Source organism: Pipistrellus hanaki, assembly GCF_964339955.1.
Source record: "Pipistrellus hanaki genome assembly, chromosome: 1".
Taxonomy (NCBI): Eukaryota; Metazoa; Chordata; class Mammalia; order Chiroptera; family Vespertilionidae; genus Pipistrellus; species Pipistrellus hanaki.
Genome location: NC_140503.1, coordinates 137,198,616 through 137,216,164, shown reverse-complemented (window position 1 = coordinate 137,216,164; position 17,549 = coordinate 137,198,616).

Sequence of the window (17,549 nt, the reverse complement as noted above, 5' to 3'; positions counted from 1 at the left end):
AACTCTCTATCCCTCTCCCTCCCTCTCTGTAAAAAATCAATTATATATATAAATGTTGTCACTACCTTTGCATAGAGATTGCTAGGCTGGCATGCACTTTCATTTTTATGTCAGTATTCAGCATGTTCTGCCAATCTTAATGTATATGGAATGGTAGTTTCTTTGAAGACCTGCTGTCATCTTTGGAGAGAGCATAATGCTTGCTCTACAGTTTTATGGCTGAGACTATCCTTCCCTTTATTTCTCAATCTGTCCCGCACCCCTCCACACCCCTCCCCACCGCACTTCTGAAAAAGAGAAATAATGAAATCTGGAAGAGTCTCCAGTATCATGTTTGGAATTTGGGAACTCTGAGGTCTTATTTAAAGTGGTATGGAATTTTAGAAAATAGCTCTGTGATTATGGGAAGTTATTTAATGCATCTGAAAATTAGTTTCTGTATATAGGGGTGAGAAATTCTTTGGGATATTTTTGGCTCCAATCTAGGTCTCCATCAGCTTCATTCTACTTACTTCACTAGAAGTGACTTTATCAAGTGATCCTTAGGTAGAAAACTATGTTCAGTATTTACTTCAAATGTTTATTGCAAGTGGTTAAGAACATGGGTTTTATATTATGATAGACTTGGGTTGCATTTCCTTTTCTGACCTGTAGCTCAGGGCAATTAGTACATAAGGTTATTGTGAAAATTGCATAAAAGAACCCCCGTAAAAGGGGATTGCTATTATTCTTATTATTTCTCCTTAGTCATATAACTAGGCAATACAAAAATGCAGAAAAATAGACAAAGCAATATCAGGTCATGCGATAATTTTTATGTACAATACACACAATAAATAATGAATAACTGTGAAAAATTATGAGTGATATAGTGAAATATTATTTATAGTTTGGTTAAATATAAAGATTTTTGAGTATGCACAAATAAATGCACAATATTTTATAAATGGCTGAAATCTTTTTTTTTTTTTCTCCTGTAAGGAAGGAAGAAGTACACATATTCAAGTAAGGCTGAACTACTTGGCATTTGTTGTACTGACATAGGCTATGTCTTTTAAATAGATCCAGCATGTTATACTTTTAAAAAGTAGAAAATCGCCCCTGCTAATGATTAATTGGTGATTGATAGCTCAGTTGGTTGGGCATTGTCCCATGTACAGAAAGGTTGTCAGTTTATCCTTGTCAGGGCACAGGCCCAGGTATTGGGCTCAGTCTCCAGTAGGGAGCATGCAGGAGGCATCCTAGAGATGTTCCAATTTCATATCAATTTTCTCTCTCTCCTTCTCCTTTCCTCTCTCTCTCAAATCAATATATATTTTTTTAATGTAGAGAATCACTCAGAGATTTTAGAATATGTTCTTTTATTTTGATTGGGTTTTATTATGTTAAAGTAAACATGGATCCCTTTATTCCTAATAAATAACTTACAGAAACTTAGTAGGCAATGGATTATTCTTGACCCTTTCTAAGCAAGAGGAGGGCAAGGATGAAAATGTGATAGTGAGAGGCAATTTAAGAGATATGATCATATGAAGTCTCACAGTTCAGGAGACCAAGCAAGGAGAGGAAAAGCAGGAAAGAAAATGGATACAAAGTAATACCATTTATGTTTAGCTACCCCTCTATGTTCTATCAATATATAGTGAACTAGTCAAAAATAAATCATGATATAATTAGGTTATTTTCTTTATTTCTATGTATTATGAGAAATAAGTCATTTCTTCTTTCTTTATGTAAATTTATTTTAGATCTTATAAACAAACTTTTGTATAAATATAAAAACCCAATGATCTAGGTATTTTGTTTGTTTATTTTTTTGGCATTTTTGTCTAAGGGTTTTGCAAGGGACAGCAGGAATATGAATATTTGAGTAAAAGGGGGACACAGATTCCAGTTTGTTAGCTCAGATTTATTCCACATATTGTGGGTCTCTAAGTTTTCTTGGACTCTTAGTTTGTGAAAATATTATATGCTCACTACTTTGTCACAACTCCCAAAATAGATGAAATTTTATCATGTATTTGTCAGAGATGAATCTTGTACTGAAAACTTCATGGCAACACAGGAAAAAAAAAAAGATTGCATTGTACAAAACAGGGAAGGCTTACTCTTATTCTCTTTAAACATCTCTGATTGTCCCTAAGTTACTCTTCAGTTACTAATGACCTTAGCTCTTTCTCTTTCTCTTTATTTCACATGGCATTTAAGTTTTCCAGTTTTATATAGGGTAAATTTGCTCTGATCATTCAGGTTAAAAAAAATCCAGTAATTAGCAGAATCAAATATTCCTCTATTAGAAAGCATTATAAGACTATATATTTTGCTGTGGCATGGGTCTGGGTCTGCATCTATGTTATCAAATATTTATTCAAGTAGTCAAGAGGACTAGTCATTTACTTATTATACATTTTTCCCCCCAAGACTTACCCAAGCTTGAACAAAATCATTTTTTTTTTCCCATATAGTAGCAAACAGTGACAGTCAGGAACAGAATATAATCAGATTCTCTGAGAAAGTGTGGATCAGGGTAATAACTAATTACTTCAAGTCTTTTCTGACTTCAAGTTGTGTGTTTATAAGGTATGAAAACTGTTGCCACATTTCAAATTAATAACAAAGGAGAGAAAAACAAACAAAACATGATGTACCATCTACAAGATAGGCACCAATCGCATTTGCATTATTAGATCTGTAGGCAAATTATACATATATACATATCCTATCTAATAAAAGAGTAATATGCAAATTAACCATCACTCTGCTATACCCACAAACCACACTCACCAGCCAACCAGGAGTGAATATGCAAATTAACCTAACCCAACCAAGATGGTTGCAGCCACAGAGAGAGCAGGAGGGAGGCTTGGGTTTCCCCTGGGATGGAGGAAGCCAAACTTTCCACACAATCTGATTGGCCCGGGCCTCCACTTAAGGCTACAAAGTTTTAATCATAGAATATAAATAAATCTAACAGAAATGGTTGCCACCACAGAGTGAGTAGAAGGCTTGGCTCTGCTCCAGGCTACAAAGTTTTAATTATAGAAGATAAATAAATCCCATATACCAGGGCTTCCACATAGGTTGCTGGGGGGGGGGGGGTGTAACCAGCCTGAAAACAGCCACAGGCCCCTCGCCCAGGCTGCCCCACTCCCCAAGGGAAACCCCACCCTGATCTGCGACACCTTTCAGGGAAAACCCATGCACCAGGCCTCTTCCTATCTTATAAAAGAGTAATATGCAGATTGACCATCACTCCAATACACAAGATGGTTGCCCCAGGACTTATGAGTCTTAGACTTGAATTACCTCATGTTCAAACACTTGGCTTGTTTATTAAATAATTAATCATACCCACCAATACATTTGGACCCTTTGGAATTCAGTGGTGGCACACAATTAAAAGGGCTGCAGCTTTATCAAAGTAATGACATACCAGTTAGCCACTACAAGTAAATTTATCATTAAAACCATAATTTTCTTTATATACTGGATAGCTGAAGCATGTGCAGCTTCTTTCTGTGCAATCAGATTTTTTTTAAATTGCCTTTTAAAAATTATTTTTATTGATCTATAATTAACATATATCATTATGGAGGTTTAGAGCTTACAAGGTTTTAATGTGATACATTTATATATTGCAGTATGCTTACCATTGGAGTATTAGCTAACACCTCTATCTCATCACATAATTACATTTTTGCCCCCTTTTGATGAGTTTAGTTGAATAAAGAAACTAGTTATTGATGGCATGATCCACTGCTGATCATTCACACTTCTCTAAAAATGAATACATGTTAAAAAATTCCTTTGCCAGACTGGTGTGGTTCACTGAGTGTTGATCCATGAACTAAAAACCAAGGTCCAGGGTTTGATTCCCAGTCAGGATACATGCCCAGGTTTCAGGCTCAATCCCCAATAGGGGGCATGCAGGAGGCAGTTGATCAATATTTTTCTCTCTTCCTCTCTCTCCAAGTCAACACAAACATTTTAAAAAACATAAAAATAATTCCGTTAGAACTTGCATGGAATTTCCCCCCCAAAGAACTAATATGCTTATCTGATTCTTGTGTTAAATTGGACAAATGAGATATACTTTTCTTTCTTTACTTTGATTATTAGAAACAAAAGAGCTCCAGTATCACTTTCTCAGGGAAATTGTTCCAAACCTCCCCAGACCATATTAATTTATTACTTGATGTCCCAGAATCATTTTGCTTCCTAGACCACATAGTTCTTAAATGTACATTCTTTGTATAATTATTTAAAGTTTCTGTAATGCACTAAACTCTAAATTATAGAGGCTCACATATATATATTTTAAATACCATTCGTTTTCTAATGATCAAAACAGAGTCCCAGAACACAGGTGGCTTTTAAAGAAAAAGAAAAAAAAATACCAAATGAACCAGTAAGACAATTTTAGTATCAATAGCTTCCATGGACTATTTTGTAAAATATGATTCTTATGCCCTGGCTGGTGTTAGGTGCAATGGTTAGGTACATATATCTGGACTGTAGGTTCAATTCCCAACCCCATTTGGGGCATGTGAAGGAACCAACTGATATGTCTTTTCTCACATCAGACTTTTTTTTCTCTCCCCACTTTTTCTTTTCCTTACACTCATTCTAAAAAAAATCAATGGCAATATATATATATATATATTTTTGTCTTCTTTTTTCTTTTTAATTTTTAATGATTATGGTATTACATAATTGTCCTCATCTCCCCATCCCCATTAATATATTTTATTGATTTTTTACAGAGAAGAAGGGAGAGAGATGGAGGGTTAGAAACATCAATGAAAGAGAAACATTGATCAGATGTCTTTTACACACCCCTCACTGGGGATGTGCCTGCAACCAAGGTACATACCCTTGTCCAGAATCGAAGCTGGGACCGCTCTATCCACTGAACCAAACTGGTTTTGACTCTTCTTTTTTTTTTTTTTTTTTTTTAAATATTTTTCTCATTGGCTTTATATAAAAGACATTTCAAAAAATATATATTTTTTTCTTTTCTCCAAATTATTTTTCTATTTATTTATCTATCAATCATCACCCCCTCTCTCAGTAAAAAATAAAACCATTTACTAAATTTTAATGGTTACAGTGTTAAAACTTATTTATGAAGTCATTATAATATTTTCCAATCATTTGCTATTTTTAAATAAATGTTGCAGGTGAATTTCTGTTTGATGTAATTATCTCCAGCTAAATTATCCAGATCAATGTCTAAAATTAGTAGGATTCAGATTCTTCCATTTATTTTTCACATATTTTAATAGCCAAGATATTATTTATGAAGTTGAATTTCCTTTTGGTTAATTGTGAACTAAGAGAAGTTGAATTAAAGTTTTGTTCACATTTCTCCTAGTATTGGTATTATAAAATGTCTAGTTTGAGATCATACTCTGATTATATACATTGTTTAAAACTTTTCTGAAAGTTGAACATATTCTGGTCTTTTTCTTTTAGGTATTTTTTTTTATAATAGGTGAGAATATTAGTTGACCTCTTTACATCCTTATAAAACCCACCAACAATTTTAGTAGCTGGTACTTGCTCAAGAAGTGCATTTGGAATCAAAAGAGAGGTCCCGCTTCAGGTCCCCAGAGTTATCCATCTCTTCTACCCTCTCACAATATTAGGAAAGTGTATTACATGTTACTCCCAATATTGCAGGTTTCCCACTGTGGTCCTCCTTCTATGAGCATATAAAACTTTTCATTTATCATGACTGAGATTAGAGACATGTGCATATACTGCATACCTCAGGGCAAGGACTGACTGGATATTATAAAAAAAAAAAAAAAAAAAAGAAAAAGAAAGAAAGAAAGAAAGACACAGACAATTGGTCAGTGATCACTAAATTGTCTCCAAAACCCACCCCCTAAAACTTCTTTCACTCGCATATATGGTCAGTGAGATGATGGTCGAGGGAAAGGGATTTGGGGGATGGGTGGAGGTGGGCAAAGTGGGCGGAAGGGTGTGAGAACATCAATAATAGTGTCAACAATAAAATAAAGTTAAAAAATGAAATATGAGATCAATATAAAAATGTCCAGGTAATCACAATTTTATAAAATAAAAGCAGTTACATTTGTAAATGTATAGAAGGAAATGCATCATAATATCAATAATGATGGTCTCTGTATAGTAGGATAATAGCTGCTTTTTATTTATGTTATATTCTTTTCCCCAAAAAATTCTTTAATAAACATGTTTGTTTGTTTGTTTTTTAATAAAATTTACCCAGACATTATCACAAGTCTCAATATAATTTTGTTTTATATTTCTTAAATTTTTGGAAAAAATATAGATGGTTCCACTAAATGTAAGGATGTCAATCAGGGTATTTGGGTTATGAAAAGTGCAAAAAGGTAGGTTGGTATGGGATATTTTGTGTATATACCTTTATTTTATTTAAATTACTGACCTTCCAATATTTATGAAAACCACAAGGACAGCAAAGCAGTCAAGAGTTAAATTATATGGAAATTCACTTAAGGTGATTTCCTAGTTTTAAGCTCTTGCATCTCTTTCTAGATGGGCATGAGAAAGAGGGTGTGGAAATTGGCTTTTGGATGGCATGGGATTGAGAAAGATCAGCTTAGTGAGCAATGCTCTGAAAAGCAAATGTCTGTCTGCTGGAACATTTGCACTAAAGGATGTGGCTTTTCCTAATCCTTTATCATGGATGCACAATAATGCAATATCCACCAGGAAATTAAAGCTTTAAAATGACAGTTGTAAATTATTTTGATGGATAGTAAAGAAGATGATAAAATTGCATTTCTGAAAATTATTTTCCAAAGTCTCTTGATCAGGTTCTACAAAAGATGATTTATGAATGGTAATTACAGTTGGGTGAGTATACTGGTCCTGTGGTTTGGGACTGTTAGGGGACACGAGCCAAGCATTTAGCAAATTAAACATTGGGAGCTGCTGATACTAAAGAAAACTTTAAGTTTCAACATGTTGAGACTCAATGAATATGTTCAGATTCTTAGACTACATCATCAAGGCATTCAGGGTGGATGCAGGAGTCAAAATTAAAGTTGCCATGTTCAGAGAGATAAAAAATTTATCAGTGACTATAAATGCAACATAAAAAAACGAAAAGTAAGGTAGTGACTGAAAGCCAGCATACAGTTCACACCTTCCCCAATTTGTTACTGCCTGAAGGAAAATGAATATTAGGGAGGATGGAATTTTAGTGATTCGCCTTCAAACTGATGATTCATTTGTATAATAAATGCTTTCATCAAAATTCATAAACTTGGCAATATTAGAATCATTTTAATAAGGTAAGTAAAATGTAACCTTCCCTAACTATGTAGACATCCTACAAAATCAATTTTATTAAATGCTAATTGACTTCTAATAGACAATAACCTTTTAGCCAGTCTTAATCCAGCAGCTTGACACTGTTGTTTAATGAAATTATACATGTAGTTAGTACTTTTTAAAATTGTACTTTGGTTGTCAAAGTCCATTTTGCCTATTCTTCTTACTACCAATTCTATAGGATTTATGTACTGAATAAACTCTCAATTTTATAATCATGTAATTTGCTCCATTGTCAAAACAAAGTGTCTGCTGGGTAAAAACCATAGTCTTCCAATTCTATATAATAAAAGCCCAGTGACCAAAATGGCAGAATGTCCAGAACAACCAGAGACCAGAACAACCATGTCCCTCACTTGGCCGGCCAACCCCTAGTTAGTGGTTAAGGGTGAGCAGGCAGGCAGGCAGGCGAGCAATTAGGAATGATGATGGAGGCAGGCAGAGTGGTTAGGGGTTATTAGGCAGGTAGAGTGGTTAAAGGAGATCAGAAAGGCAGAGGTGGTTAGGGGCTATCAGGCAGGTAGAGGTGGTTAGTGGCAATCAGGAAGGCAGACATATGGTTAGGGGTGATCAAGTAAGTAGGCAAAGGCAGTTAGAGATGATCAGGCAGGCAGGCAGAGTGGTTGGGGCGATCAGGCAGGCAGGCAAGTGGTTAGGGTCCAGCCATCCCAGATTGCAAGAGGGATGTCCCGGATTTGAGAGTGTGCAGGCCAGGCTAAGGGACCACCCCCCATGCATGAATTTCATACACTGGGCCTCTAGTTTATCTACAAAAGAGCACAGCAATAGGGGAAACATTCATTTAGCACTTTAAGATACTGAAAAGATCTATATAGACTAAACAAAAAAAAATTTATTATTTTGCTAAGACAGTAATTTAATTAAGTTACTCTTGTCCATTATCTACACGTATATGAAATTTATCTGCATGAGTAAAAGAATTTATGCATGAATACAGAAATTCTCATCTATCTTACACATAAAATGGTGGCAAGATTTCAGAATTAACTACAGTAATTGCTCAAATTAGTGAATATTTTAGTTTCATCTTTAGTCCTGGAGCACCAATAAAGATAAGATAAATTTATGTTTATAGTTCTGAATTTAAAATTATAAATTGCAGAAAAGTTATATATTTGATTGGTTATATATTCCCTGGTGTCTTTGGGATTTAAATTCTTTCTCTAATATATCAAATCAAATAATTACTTCCTCCTTAGAAGATTTATGCCCATTGATAAAGTAACTCATTGCCTGCATTAGGCACCAGCTTCTTAAACTTCTGTTTCTCCCATGCCAAGCACCCTTCTCTGTGTGTCTGAGCCCTGCTCTTACTTTTAAAATGTCATCAGTCATTGAGGTCAGATAAACCATATTTTTTCAGTCAATACATTGGGGCAACTATATATATGCCTTTTCCCATCATATTTATTTTTAGTCATTATTCTTCAGTTAATTACCTGGCTTCATTTCTAGAATTTACCAATTGGCCTGTCCCCCCTTGGTAGTTAATATATGACATCTCTTCAAAATATTTATAAGTGGGCTTGCAATGAAAAATAAAATAGAAAAGAAACGCATGGGTAAAAGAAAGTAAAAAGATTCCCATGTTTTCCAGGGTTTTGACTGCTTAGAAATATAGAGATTTAAAAAAAAAATCATATTTCAGATCTTAGTGGATCTATAAATCAATCATGTGACATCTCTATTAAGAGTTAAATATTTTTGGATGATCTTCTAAAGAGAGACCAAGGTTTCTTAGCCATCATGAAGCAGGTTTAAAAAAAGAATCATTCCTATTTTCTTGGTAGCTTATAAGAGCAGAGGGAGTGGACCAGCTCTGTGACCTTCAGTGCAGCTGTGGCCATGACATGGGAATCCTCTAAGTGAGATGGCATGGCCTCACTTTTACTTCTCACACTATATGTCAAAGCATTTTCACCTGTTGACTCAGAGTGAATAGTTTCTAAGGCAAAAGCTGTATGAGATCACTCAGGACTTTTAAGTTCCAAACATTGTACATCCTATATTATAAAAAGCCTGTGGTTGTGATGCCATAACACAGAACAACCAAACAACCAGTCAAAGCCGTGTGGCAGAGGCTGGTTCTGTGGCTCTGGGGTCCCTCAGCTCTGCAGAGCATAACCTGGAGTCCCGCTGATGCAGTGGGTCTGGGTCTCACGTGATTTTGTGCACTGGGCCTCTAGTTTTTTCATAATGCCTTCTTGAAGAATTTCCTATTAAAAGTTATGACATCATACCATGTTTCATTCTAATTTTCACACCCCTAAAATCATGATTTTTTTTATCTTAGTCAGTAGGTATGATGGATTATTTTGATTACTTCTTAACATTGAACCAGCCTTACATGTCTGCAGTAAAACCCACTTGAACATAATGTATAATTATTTTTTACATCTTGCTGATTTGATTTATTTTGTTGAGTAATTTTGCATCAAAGTTCATGAGAGATATTAGTCTGCATTTCTCCTTCTCCTCCTTCCTTTTTTCTTAATTACCTTCTCTGTCTAGTTTAGGTATTGCAGTAATACTAATTACATAAAATAATTTAGGAAGCATTTTTCCTGCTCTGTTTTCTGGAATGAATTGTGTAAACTTTTTTTTTTTTTTAGTGTTTTGTAGAATTTTTAGTGAAACCATCTGGCAGTGAGGTGGAGTTTCTTGTTTTCTGTTTGTTCATTTGTTTTATTTTCAGGACATTTTCAAATTCAATATCTTTAATGGTTCTAGTACTAATCTAGTTTGGTTGCTTCATTTATCTTTGTTGAGTAATTGTAGTTATATCTTTCAAAAATTGATTCTTTTCTTCAAAGTTGTCAGTACATGAACATGATTTTGTTTGTAGTAGTCTCTTATGTTCCTTGCAATTTTTTGAAGAATCTGATATAGTATTCTCCATTTAATTTCTATAGTTAGTAGTGTATGATTTTACTGATTTTTTTTTAGCTAATTTTGTTTTGTTGAATTTCTCAATTGTTTACCAATTTTAATGTTAGTTGATATCTGAATTTTAGTTGCTTATAAATTTATCTTTATGACAGAAATTTTGCTATTTTTTCGAATTTTTTGAGTTAGATTATTGATTTGAGGCCTCATATATTATTTTACATTTTTATTGTTTTAAACTTCTATCAATAGTATTTTAGATGTTTTGTGCTTATTTTTATTTTTAATTTATATTTTCATGTATTTTATTTATTTTTAAAATATATTTTTTATTGATTTCAGAGAGGAAGAAAGAGCAAGAGAAATATAGAAACATCAATAGTGAAAAAGAATTGTTGATCTGCTGCCTCCTGCATACCCCATACTAGGGATTGAGCCTGCAACCTGGGCATGTGCCCTGACTGGGAATCGAATAGTGACCTCCTAGTTCATAGGTCAGTGCTCAACCAATGAGCCAGACCAGCTGGGCATAGTTCTATGTATTTTAAAACATTAAGGCTTCCTTGATTTATGGATTATATAGAAGTGTGTTGTTTAATATTTAAGTGATTACATAATTTCCTATTTTCTTTCTGTCATTAATTTTTAATTGACTTCATTGATATCAGAGAATATATTTTGTATGATTTTAATGTGTTAAGTACCTGAGGTATTTTATGAATCAATATATAATCAATATCTGTTGTGGTGTTTGTTACATGGATGCATGAACAAATGTGTGCTTGCTCTAATAGTGTGAAGTGTTGAATAAAGTCAGACCCTGTTGGTTGTACTGTTCCGTTGCTCCATTTACAGTTGCTTTTCTGTGGCATTGGGTCCTCAGTTCTCAGCATGCCTTCGGTATTGTGGAAATGGAACCTCCTAATGAAATTTTAAAGTAGTGTTTTTCACTTATTTTCTATTTACAAGTGGCATTCCCCTAAAATCTTCCTGATTTTTTTTTTCTTATTCTTAAGTGGTTTGGTTTGATGATCTGTTTCATTTTCAAGTCTAACGGTACCCATTTGCATATTGTATTATTTCTGGCATTAGTCACTCTGAAAGAGTTCACATTAATATTCTATAAAAATTTGAAACCACCTTTATCATTTTTCAGGATGTTGTAAGAATTCATGGAAACAAAGTTTAATTGATAAGAAAGTTAAATAGAATTTTTAAGGAAACAAATAGAAATTTAAATGAGCAAAATTATGGTAATTTTTTTTTTATTTAAAGACTAGTTGCTCTTTTTTAAAATGATTTAATTTATTGGGGTGACATTAGTTAATAAAATTATATATGTTTCAGGTGTACCACTTTTTTAAATACATCATCTGTATATTATATTGTTCTCTCAATACAAGACTATTTGCTTTTAAACCATTTGATGATAAAATGAATTGAAAATGAGTATTTATATGTAACAAATATCATATATATGTTTTTTTTAATGATTTCAGAGATAGTAAGGGAGATGGAGGGAGATAGAAATATTAATGATGTGAGGGAATTATTCATCAGTTGCCTCCTGAACACCCCATACTGGGATGGAGCCCACAACCTGGACATGTGTCCTGACTGGGAATCAAACCATGACCTCCTGGTTCATTGTTCAACATCCAACTACTGATCCATAATGGCTGGGCATAAATATTATCATTTTCCATGCAATGCAATCCTATCTAATAAAAGAGTAATATGCAAATTGGCCATCACTCCAACACACAAGATTGCTGCCCCCATGTGGTCAAAGATGGCTGCCCCCATGTGGACATAAGATGGCCACCACAAGATGGTCTGCAGGGGAGGGCAGTTTGAGGGGACCCAGGCCTGTAGAGGAGGGCAGTTAGGGCTGACCAGGCCTTAAGGGAAGGGCAGTTAGGGGAAATCACGTTGGCAGGGGAGTGGTTACGGGGTGATTAGGCTGGCAGGCAGAAACAGTTGGGAGCAATCAGGTAGGCAGGCAGGCAGGCAAGCAGTTGGAAGCCAGCAGTCATGGATTGTGACTGGGATGTCCTACTGCCTGTTTAGGCATGCTCTTTCTGGGTTTGGGCCTAAATGGGCATTAGGACATCCTTGAGGGGTCCCAGATTGGAGAGGGTGCAGGCTGGGCTGAGGGATACACACTCCCATCTAGAATTTCATGCACTGGGACTCTAGTTTAATATAAGAAAATGAAAGGTCAGGTTTCATAAAGTCTTATAAATTTCATAGTTACTGAGTTAGGTGTCAACTGTCTTAGTGTTCATTCTACCTTATTTACATATATATATCATTTTTCTTTTTAATTACATTTATTGGAGTGACATTGAATAATAACGTTATATGTTTCAGGTGTAAATTGTATAGTACACCATCTATATATTCCATTGTTTGCTTAACACCCAAGGTCTAGTCTCCTTCCATTGCCACCTATTTGACCCTCTTTACCTTTTCATTGTCATTCCACTTTCTTCTCCTTTGATAACCTTCATGCTATTTTATGTTTTTGAGTTTTTATTTGTTTTTTTTCTAATTTATACCCCACATACGAGTGAAATCATATGGTCCTTGTTCTTTTTATCTGACTTTCCCCCCCCCCCCTACTTAGCATATAGTCTTAAGGTCCATCCATATAGTGGCAAAGGGTGGTATTTCACTTTTTCCTGGCTAGTAATATTCCACTGTATGTCCTAATAGATACTAAATTTATTGGGATCTAATCTTTTCTGGATTTTTGATTACCACTGTGCTTCAGAGAAAAAAAAATATAGTAGCTTTGCAGAGACTTTACATTAAAACTCTTTAGGAAAAAAAATACCTTCTTACCAACATTTATATTAAATCAAGATTCACCCAAGAAAAATCAATTGGAGTGTGACAACAAAATTAATTTCAAGCAACTATAATTTCCTCTATGAATAAAGAGATAAGCACTTTTAACATTTCAAAATATCTTCTTACAATACTATCATTCTAGCAAGGTATGCTCTTTACCCTCCTTTGTGACTGTTTCAGAGCTTATAGTGAACTTTCCTGACCTCCAGTGTACCTCGCTGCCCTTACTTGTGCCCTTGTCAGAAAGGAAGCTCTATTTTAGATGTCTAGATGATCTGATAATTAATCTGACCTGTTGTGTGACCAAATGATACGTTTGATTTCCTTTTTTCTAACAAGTGATATATTTACATTTTAATTTGGTATCTCAGTGTCAAAATAGAAGACTGATTTTATTTTGAAGTTATTTAGGATAATTTCATAAGCAAGACTATTCTGAAGGATTATCTGTGATATTATAAAGGGTTATGTAATTATATTATAAAGTATATATGCTTTGCTAAAGCTCCTTTCTCCAGCCAACTCATTAATATGGCTCATATTAAATTTAAGGCACAGTGCTAGACATAGCTGTAAATTAATGAATGACTGAATAATAAAATGTGGTCATGGACTTTTAGAGTCTAGTGAAGTCAACCCTGCATAAATGCAGAAGAGAAAAAAATATGTTATATAATGAAAACTCAATTAAAAATATTTTTATTGATCTTGAGAGAGGGATAGAGAGATAGAAACATTGATGAGAGAGTAACAACATCAATAGGCTGCCTCCTGCACACCTTCTGGCGGGGATCAAGACCACAACCTGGGCCTGTGCCCTGAATGGGAATAAAACTTGTGACCTCTTGGTTTATAGGTTGATGCTCAACCACTGAGCTACACTGGCCAGGTATGAATGATTCATCTTTAAGTTTAAACTAGGAACCCTTTACAATTAATTTAAGCTAAAAATTTTACTTAAGGTCACCTACTGAAAAGAAACATTAATCAAATTAAGTAGAATCTGAGCTTTTGTTCACCTTTGAATTTGTTCTTCTAATACACTTTATAGAAACTAATGGATTAACTAATGTTTGAAAAGTGAATAAAAAAGTAAACCAATTGTGATATAGAAAAACATTTTATACTGATATCAAAAACAGTTCATACACATACACACACACACACACATACATACACACACTCAGAACATATGGTAAGACATATGACATATATGTATATACAAAAGCTAAATAAATCACTCACTAGAAGACTTCAAAATAATTTTTAAAAACTTAAAATTATAGTTGACATACAATATTATATTAGTTTCATGTGCACATCATAGTGGTTAGATCCTATCTAATAAAAGAGGAATATGCAAATTGACCATCCCTCAAACACACAAGATGACCACCCCATGTGGTCAAAGATGGCTGCCCCCATGTGGACACAAGATGGCTGCCACAGATGGCCTGCAGGGGAGGGCAGTTGGTGGCAACCAGGCCAGCAGGGGAGGGGAGTTAGGGGTGACCAGGCCTGCAGGAGAGAGCAGTTAGGGGTAATCAAGCCGGCAGGGAAACAGTTAGGTGTAAATCAGGCTGGCAGGGGAGTGGTTAGGGGTAATCAGTCTGGTAGGCAGAATTGATTAGGGGCAATCAGGCAGGCAGGCAGGCAGGTGAGCGCTTGGGAGCTAGCAGTCCTGGATTGTAAGAGGGATGTCTAACTGCCTCTTTAGGCCTGTTCCCCAGTGGGATTGGGCCTAAACAGGCAGTCAGACATCCCTTGAGGGGTCCCAGGCTGGACTTAAGGACATACACACAATCCCCACCCTTTGAACGAATTTTGTGCACCGGGCCTCTAGTAGTTATATAATATAAAAAGTGAACCCCGATAATTCAAGTAACCACCTGGGACTATACATAGCTATCATAATATTATTGACTATATTCCATATGTTGTACCATACACCTCATAACTATTTTGTAACTTCCTATTTGTCCTTCTTAATACCTTCACCTTTTTCGCCCATTATTCCAACCCCCTGCCATTTGGTGATCATCTCTATACATTTATTCTCTATATTTGTGTTTATTTCTGTTTCCTTTTAAGACTTTTACAAGTGCTATAACTCCATATTTCTTGCCTAAATGTTTATAAATGGGCTAGGGACCCAGTGCATGAATTAGTGCACCTTGAAAGGAACTGTGGCCCACAAGGTTGTGGTAAGCACAGGGTTGGGTCTCAGCCAATCCTCTGCATCCCTGCCCAGTCCATCCTGCCATGGCCCTCAGTCCTCTGTCTGCAAGCAGCCCTGCTTCTGCTGCTTCTCCTATGCACTGATGACACTGGCCCCACTTGCATGCCAGTTCCATCAGCAGGTGCGAGTGGCGGCTGATGCCTGATTACCCTTCAGGAGCAAGGGAGGTGGAGAAGCCCTTTGGAGCGATTGGGCCAGCAGCTGCCTCTTGCACCCACTGATGGCACAGAGTGATCAGGACCGGCAGTGGTGCGAGTGGAAGTTCCAGTGTTGACTGTGGGTGCAAATTCTGGGTGGGACTATGGCATGGGAGCAAATAATTTTTAGTAACTACCAAAGGCTCACCCTGATGACAGCAACCAGATCCTGCCTTGGTCTGTAGCCCCCACTCACCTGCTTCACCATCCTGCAACAGCCTATACTCACATGTTCTGCACACGCCCCCTGGTGGTCAGCACATATCATAGCGGCCAGTTGTTCAGTTGTTCTGTTGTTCTGCCATTCGGTCATTTTGCACATTAGCCTTTTATTACATAGGATATGTTAATATATATATATATATATATATATATATATATATATATATATATATATATATGATGATTCAAAAGAGGATATCTAAGGAGAACCTTTTTGATAAATAACACTGTTTTACTATCTAAAAGTCTCTTGCTCGACCATGTCACTTAAACAAGTTTTTAAAAAAATAGTCAGCGCATGTCTATTTCAAGATGGACAAAGAGGACACATCCATATTTTTTTACTTATGTGATTCTGCTTAAATCACACTAGGTGAATTACAAAACCATAAATGGCATAATAAACTCATCAGCTTGAAGAATATTTTAACATCTTTCTGAATTAAGGAAAGTCAATGTGTCAGCATTGACAGGCTAACGAGAGTTGAGAAAGCTATGGATAAATATGTATTCAGGAGTATAGCAGGGAGCTGACCCTCAGCACAACAGCACAGAGCCCTGACCTCTGAAATTGCAAGGTCAGAGTGAGATGTGCTGTGAAGTACAAGAGATGAAGTCACTTCACAGTGTGTATATATAGAACTGTCAACCTTTCCATTTTCCTATTCCAACTTTACAAATAATATGCTGCCAGCAAAGCACTCACACCTCACAATCCAACCCCAGGCAGCAATTGGAGGCTTATTAACAGAGATATTAATCACAGCTTCTGGGAAAAACTCTGGGGAAGCTAGAGTGGGTGTTGGTGACTTAGATTTAAGCCACATCTGGCACATAAAGTGGCCCCCTCCACAAATAGTCTAGTCCAAAAATGGCTTTGTTCACATGCACAGAGTCATCCATCTGACTTCCTATTACCTCACCTTAAAATTTAAATGAAAGACCCAGTATAAATGTATGTTCGATAACATCTTTAACATAAAATTGAAAATACAGACAATGGGGTATTGAGGGCCTGGGGGAGAAGGGAAGAGGAGAGAGCTGGGAGAGGTTAATGGGTGGGAAAGGGGGACTTATGTAATACTTTCAATAATAAAGATTTTAAAAGAAAGAAAAATAATTGGGCATAGATTAAACAAAGGGGAGGAACTTCTAATTGGTACACTCAGAAGGATTCAAGAGGATATTGTATCCATATTAGAAGAACTGGATTGTAAGAATAAGAAGACAATTAGAAAATGATAAGGACTTTTTAAAAAAGAAAAAAGCTTGCAAAATAGAATTTTCACAAAATATAACATTTGAATGCAATGCTTAGGAGAGAACAAATGAAGAGAAAGAAACCAATTGAGGGCATCCAATATCTGACTAATAGGATTTCAACAAAAATTACATAAAGAAAATAAGGAAAATTATCCCCCCCAAAAAGCAAAAGAGATTCGTCAGAGATCTATGGATATTTTAAGAGAAAAGACAAAAATAGTATGTATTAGACAGCATTCAGAAAAGAACCCCACATTTTTAGCATTGTGGACATTTAGAACTATAGGGAGAAAGAAAACATAAAAACCCCTACAAAGAAAAATAAAATAATATTAACCGGAAGTGAAGAGCAAACTGGTTAGTGTTCTATTTCATACAGCAATATTGGGTGAATGTATACTATGAAGCAATTTCATTAACATATTTTCAGGAAATTATTCTGACACTTTTACACCCCATCCAAAATATGAAGAGCACATTGTGTACACTCCTCTCCTCCCCCACAACAGATATTCTGA